This window comes from Octopus bimaculoides, chromosome 6, assembly GCF_001194135.2.
Source record: "Octopus bimaculoides isolate UCB-OBI-ISO-001 chromosome 6, ASM119413v2, whole genome shotgun sequence".
NCBI classification, from domain to species: domain Eukaryota; kingdom Metazoa; phylum Mollusca; class Cephalopoda; order Octopoda; family Octopodidae; genus Octopus; species Octopus bimaculoides.
The window spans coordinates 64,128,214-64,134,046 of record NC_068986.1 but is presented as its reverse complement, the minus strand read 5'-3'; the positions used below and the strand labels follow the sequence as shown (position 1 = coordinate 64,134,046).

The window sequence follows — 5,833 nt, the reverse complement described above, 5'->3', positions numbered from 1 at the left end:
CTTGTGCGGGTGGCACATAAAAGACACCATTTCGAGCGTGGCCGTTTTCGTGCGGGTGACACGTAAAAGCACCCACTACACTCTCTGAGTGGTTGGCGTTAGGAAGGGCATCCAGCTGTAGAAACTCTGCCAAATCAGACTGGAGCCTGGTGTTGCCATCCGGTTTCACCAGTCCTCAGTCAAATCGTCCAACCCATGCTAGCATGGAAAGCGGACGTTAAACGATGATGATGATAGGTGCGTATATCCGTGTATGTGTTTTTATCTTCTTGGTATTTCTACTGATTTATAACCTAAGCTGACCTTTTAATCTCTGTGCTTCTTCTCCCTTTTACTTTTACTTTTTTTTATGGTTTTATGAGTTTTTTGCCCTCTCCCTGGTCACACATATTTGGTTTTGAGAGGGGTGTGGCATCATTTGGACTTCCTTGATGTGCTACTTTGTCTGTTCCCTACTATTTTATGTGACATGCGAGATTGTTGATTATTTGTACAACAGGGGAGCAAAGTGTATATATTTGGAGCTTTAACATCAACTGTTGTATTTAGTTTTTGGACACTGATGAGATGAGGTACATGATTGTACTTCTACTACTTCTATGTAATGATTTTGTCATTTTGGTGAAATGTGTATGTCCTGGAAAGCATTGAGCAGCAAACTAGCAGAATCTTTAGCAAGTTAGGCAAGATGCCACTAAGCTAGTGGCAGTTTGTCAATCATTACGTTCTGAGTTCAAATTCCATGAAGGCTGACTTTACCTTCCATCTTTTTAGGGTTGATAAAATAAGTCCCAGTCAAGTACTGGGGTCAATGTAATCATCTTTCCACTCCCCTCAAAAACTGCTGGCCCCATGCCAAAATTTGAAACTATTATTATTTGGTTTGCATTCTGCACACTAGCCTATCGCAAGTTTGATGCCCCACATCATACTACACTAGATACTGAAGTGGCATGTGGAACCCACAACCAAGCCTGAATTTTAATTGCCTGTTGCACTTTACTGTGTGTACTTCTTTAGATACACATACATTTTGCTGAACCACTAAATTAGAGGAACATAAACACACCAACACTGGTTGTCAAGCGGTGATAGGTTCAAAACACAAAGACATACACACATATATTATATATATATGACAAGCTTCTTTCAGTTTCTGTCTACCAAATTCACTCACAAGGTTTTGGTCGGCCCAAGGCTATAGTAAAAGACACTTTGCACCTATATATATATATATATATATATATATATATATATATATATATATGTATGTATGTATATATACATACATGTATACATACTTACACAAATACATATATCTGCATTTATTTATACACATCTCTATATATGCACATACACATTCACATGCCCACGGAGTGGAGTGACTCCTTATCTTAACACCATGTAACAGTGGTAAATGTATGTCGCAAGTTATACAAGCAGAGTCATTCATTTCCAATCTTCCATGAAAATATATTCACCATGGGGGAAAATCGCTTGGACATAGAGGTGAGGTACACAGCCATAGAAACCTGCTTTGATGAATTCAGTCAAACCCAAGCAAACATGGAAAAATGGTATTACACATATGTTACATATAGCATCTTAGATTCTACGCCAGGATTTGAAACAGAATCTACATTTCTATACAAGTTCCTTTCCTATTGTTCTTGGCTTTTGCACTAAGAAATTTATGAAAGTCAACAGCCACACTTAATTAAGTTCTATTGTGAACATTCTTAGACTAAATAGGATTCAGGCAGATAAGAGACAGAAAACCTTTTGTCTAGCCTAACTTAATTTAGTTATAGAAAATACCAATATGGAACCTTAAACCAATTCTACCTCTTTGTTCACTCAGTGCATAGCTGAAGAGCATCCATTTATGGATTGTCATCAAGTGCCAATACAACTTTCACTCTATCGACTTGCCAGCCTAGAGAGGTAGACTCCTTCCCACCAATCTTCTAGCAGTCAACAAAAGATGAATTTAACTACCTACAGACTGGATATCAGTACTGTGAATAGTCATTGTTCAACCCAAAGAAGTTGCATCTTACAGTGTAACGATGAAAATAAAGGGTCATTTCAACCAATTAATACAGTTCTTCCTCTCATTTTATCATTTTAATTGTTACACACCACTGTTTTATATATATATATATATATATATATATATATATACACACACACATATATATATATTTACTTGTTTCATACCTAATCTAAAACTTAAACTAAAAGGAAAGATATTTAATCAAAAGTTCGAGTGAGGCATATAAGAAAAATTATTATTCTACCAGAAGAATAGTGATATTTCTACAACCTAAGAAAGACTTCATTAGCTACTTATCAATCACGAAGTATTTTTCACCAATACATCCCCTGAAAAATAAATAAATAAATGAAAAGACGCTAAATCCGGAAAAGGTGTCCGAATACCGACGAAGGTATAAAATTAAGTACAACTGCTAAGTGTCCCAAAAGTGGAAACTACATGATTCAAAAGGGACCACAACAAATACATAGAACTATTTGACAGTTGTAAACAATTGGATTCAAATGTCTGAATACTCCGGCTAATATTAGAATGCAAAGCAATAAAAATAAACTGAACATGTACGCGCGTAGAGGAGATAGAAAAATAGCAAAAGCATGAAACTTCCACATATAAACGTGTTGCCTACAACACAAGAGCATTTTACGTAAAAAGACACATCGGGTAACGTGGCTCCAAGTACACAATGTCTGAAAACAGTGTAGATGGTCCTGGCTGAAATACCAGGGAGCTCTGGAACGTTTTCTACACACATACATAAATAGACCGTGTATTTACCTTTAACCCCACTAATTTACAAGAGATAGTTAATCGGAAGACGAACAGTAACCACTTCATAACTTAGTTTTTACACTAAAAAAATAAACCCGTATTATTTTCACGCCTTTCATTTAAACTTCTTGAAAATTTTTTTTTAAATGCTTTTGGTTTGTGCTAAGAAATTTGTCCATTCCAAACGAGGGGAGGAAAACTATAATTACTGTTAATGAAAGTAGTTGTAGCGCCAAGTAAATATTTAATGATAGGCGGAAGCAGTATCACCCACCGTCCTTTATTCCTACTAAGGAAATTCCACGCTAAGTTTTTAGTAGTAGTGCCTCGTTTACCACCAATCGAGAAGTAAATAATTATGATCGGGCCGGTGTCAACATTTTTAGATTTACAAGAAAATACCAGATAGGTCTGTCTTTCAGTAATCAGATTACTTTCCCAAGAAGCTAGAATAGTTCAGTGCTTTCCGGAGTTTCTTCGGAGTGGTTCGAAGTCAGAGAAAATAGCAGGAACAACTTTTAATTTCATCGTATCATTTAAAAGAAGGAAGGGCAGGACACATTGGAATAATGTAGTCCGATGTACATCATATTGTAGAAACATCAACAAGCAAAACTTCAATTATCCATTTGGAAGTTTGTGAGAAAACGCTGCACTGTCAACAAACTACACAAAGAAAGCGAATAGGGGTGGGGGTGAAGATAAAGAACTTATTTACAAATCAAAGCTGTTTTTTTTTTTTTGGCTAGATCTTGAGAGAGAGGGTGGGGAGGATGAAGTTAACCTCAGAAGGATTTGAACTCAGAACAGTGAACAAAACAAAATAATATAAGACGCTCTTAACTGCCTTCACTAGATCGAAACAACAGAGACCCTGCTAAAAATAGCAGGCAAATCTCCCTCATGTGACTGTTTATTGTCTTGAAAATGGAAGTATACGTTGAATTAATACTACTCAGCAATCTCCGAGATGGATGGGATGGTTATGACTGGAAGTGGTCGGTTAGGTTCGACCTAGGGTTAAAACAGCAACACTAATCATCAATATTGATTTCTTTGGATTTTGTACATAGCCAATTTGTTAAGACGTGGTATGAAATTACATTCAGCCGGGTGTATTACTAGTACTTCATCGCTACTCAAAGAACAAATGAAATGGAAACTTTACCTTGCCGGGGTTTACACTAAGAACGTTGACAAGATAAAACTTCTTTAAAGTATTTAATCAGATGCCCTACCATTTTTCACAATAAAGGAGTATTTTATAAACCAATATTTCTTACGAAGAAGAATCGAGATGCGAAGAGCAAGAGGTAAGCTCAAGACAAAACTCAGTTTTGATTCTTAGATATAACAATTTCACTTCTACTTCTTTCATCTCATTTGCAGTATGTGAAAAAGATATGAAAATCATCGGAAGAACTTCAAGCTTCGGTAAGAAATAGCAGCCAAATAGCCAAATCACACCCTACCATCTTTAAAAAAATCATAATAATCAGTGGTTAATGCAATCCTAGACGTATAACACTTAAAAGCAAGACAGTAACGGTCACAATTGGAACGCCTTAGATCGTATCTGTCCGACTAGGCTAACCTAGGGTTAAACATTAGCGTCACACAATCCAAATGCCCTTAGATGCCCGAGAAGTAAATGAACTGTGATTGGAATGCTGATCAACAATAAATCTGGACAGAGAGTTCATATTTTAGAAAACTCCCAAAACATTACAATGAGAAAGAGAGCGAAAGAATAATATAATGGTAAAGATATAATGTAATGCTTTTAGGTAAATGGAACATATTGCCAAAGACCACAGTTAGGAGCCCCAATAACAGAGAATTGCCGACGAAACAAAGATAAGTACTTATTAAGACCATGCATTGTTGTTGTAATAAATATAGGACTGTATGACTTTTCCATTTTCGTGATCAGAGGTTATCCATCAATAGATAATTGATTATCCCTGGTGACTGTCGAGCAGGAAAAGAGAGAGAAGTGTTCACTTTTCGCGAAGACGAGAAGAGACCACTCCACTTCGTGGAGTGAGTGAACTAGCTTCTATCCAATATTGAAACTGAGATGTAGACTCGATTAACCGTGTGCTAACCTTGTTCTCACAAGCACTCAGTAATAATATATTACATAATAAGTATAGAAATGATCTGCAAGTTAGATGCAGGTATATTTGCTTATGAGAGAATTTGAACTAAATGCATGAGCGAAAATACTTAGGGGTGTGTAAAAGATAGATAAGTTTCGAGTGAATCTGGAAAGGTATGAGTGAGAGAGAGAGAGGGGGGATAGAAAGATAATGTGTGTGTGCTGTAAATATGTTGGGAGTAATTTTGCATGCATAGGTTATTAAAATATAAAGAAAGCTAGAAACAACGAAATTCAAAGGCAACAACTGACGATATGTGAAACTGCGATAGCAATCATTGCAATAATGACTTTTGACCAGACAGGAAGCCCATTTCTTTCTACAGAACGATGCGTAATGGATTGAAAAGACACTAATTGATTATAGCTACCGAATCCGATGAGATAACCTCAGCAGGATTTGAACACAAGAACAGTTGAAGTACAACAGTACTGGACAATATATCAATATCGAGTCAGCTCTCAACTGCCTACGCCATTTCCACAGCACTTGCCATAAAACCAATAACAAATGTAATAATACAATAACAACAAGTGTGACTGAAACAAGCTTTTCTTTCTCGCGTAAACACGGGTAAAAATATGATACCGCACAGTGTTCATTCCTTTTCCAAGAACAATAAACAGGTAACCGAAAGTGAAATAGGCTACAACAGTGATTCGGAACCAAGTTTCAGAACTGCCTCGGTAAAAGCTTGCCTCTAACTCGACGGCAAAACTGAGGAAAAACAAAAACAAAATCATTAAGCTTATAGTTATTGCTTTTGGCTATTTTTCTTCTCTCACTCTCTCATTATATATATATATATATATATATATATATATATATATATATATATATA

General features: G+C 36.2%; 2 protein-coding genes across 5 annotated transcripts in view; one reads left to right on the top strand and one right to left on the bottom strand.

Annotated features, from left to right (window-relative positions):
* The window catches only part of LOC106867592 (general transcription factor 3C polypeptide 1), a 33,474-nt gene that overhangs the window by 24,993 nt on the left and 2,648 nt on the right, over positions 1-5,833 (bottom strand). The gene's annotated exons all lie outside the window — the stretch shown is intronic.
* LOC106867593 (RNA-splicing ligase RtcB homolog) overlaps positions 3,943-5,833 on the top strand; it is a 53,524-nt gene continuing 51,633 nt past the window's right edge. Inside the window, exon 1 of the mRNA XM_014912511.2 lies at positions 3,943-4,143. The gene's annotated coding sequence lies outside the window, so the exon portion shown is untranslated. The remainder of the gene's footprint in view (positions 4,144-5,833) is intronic.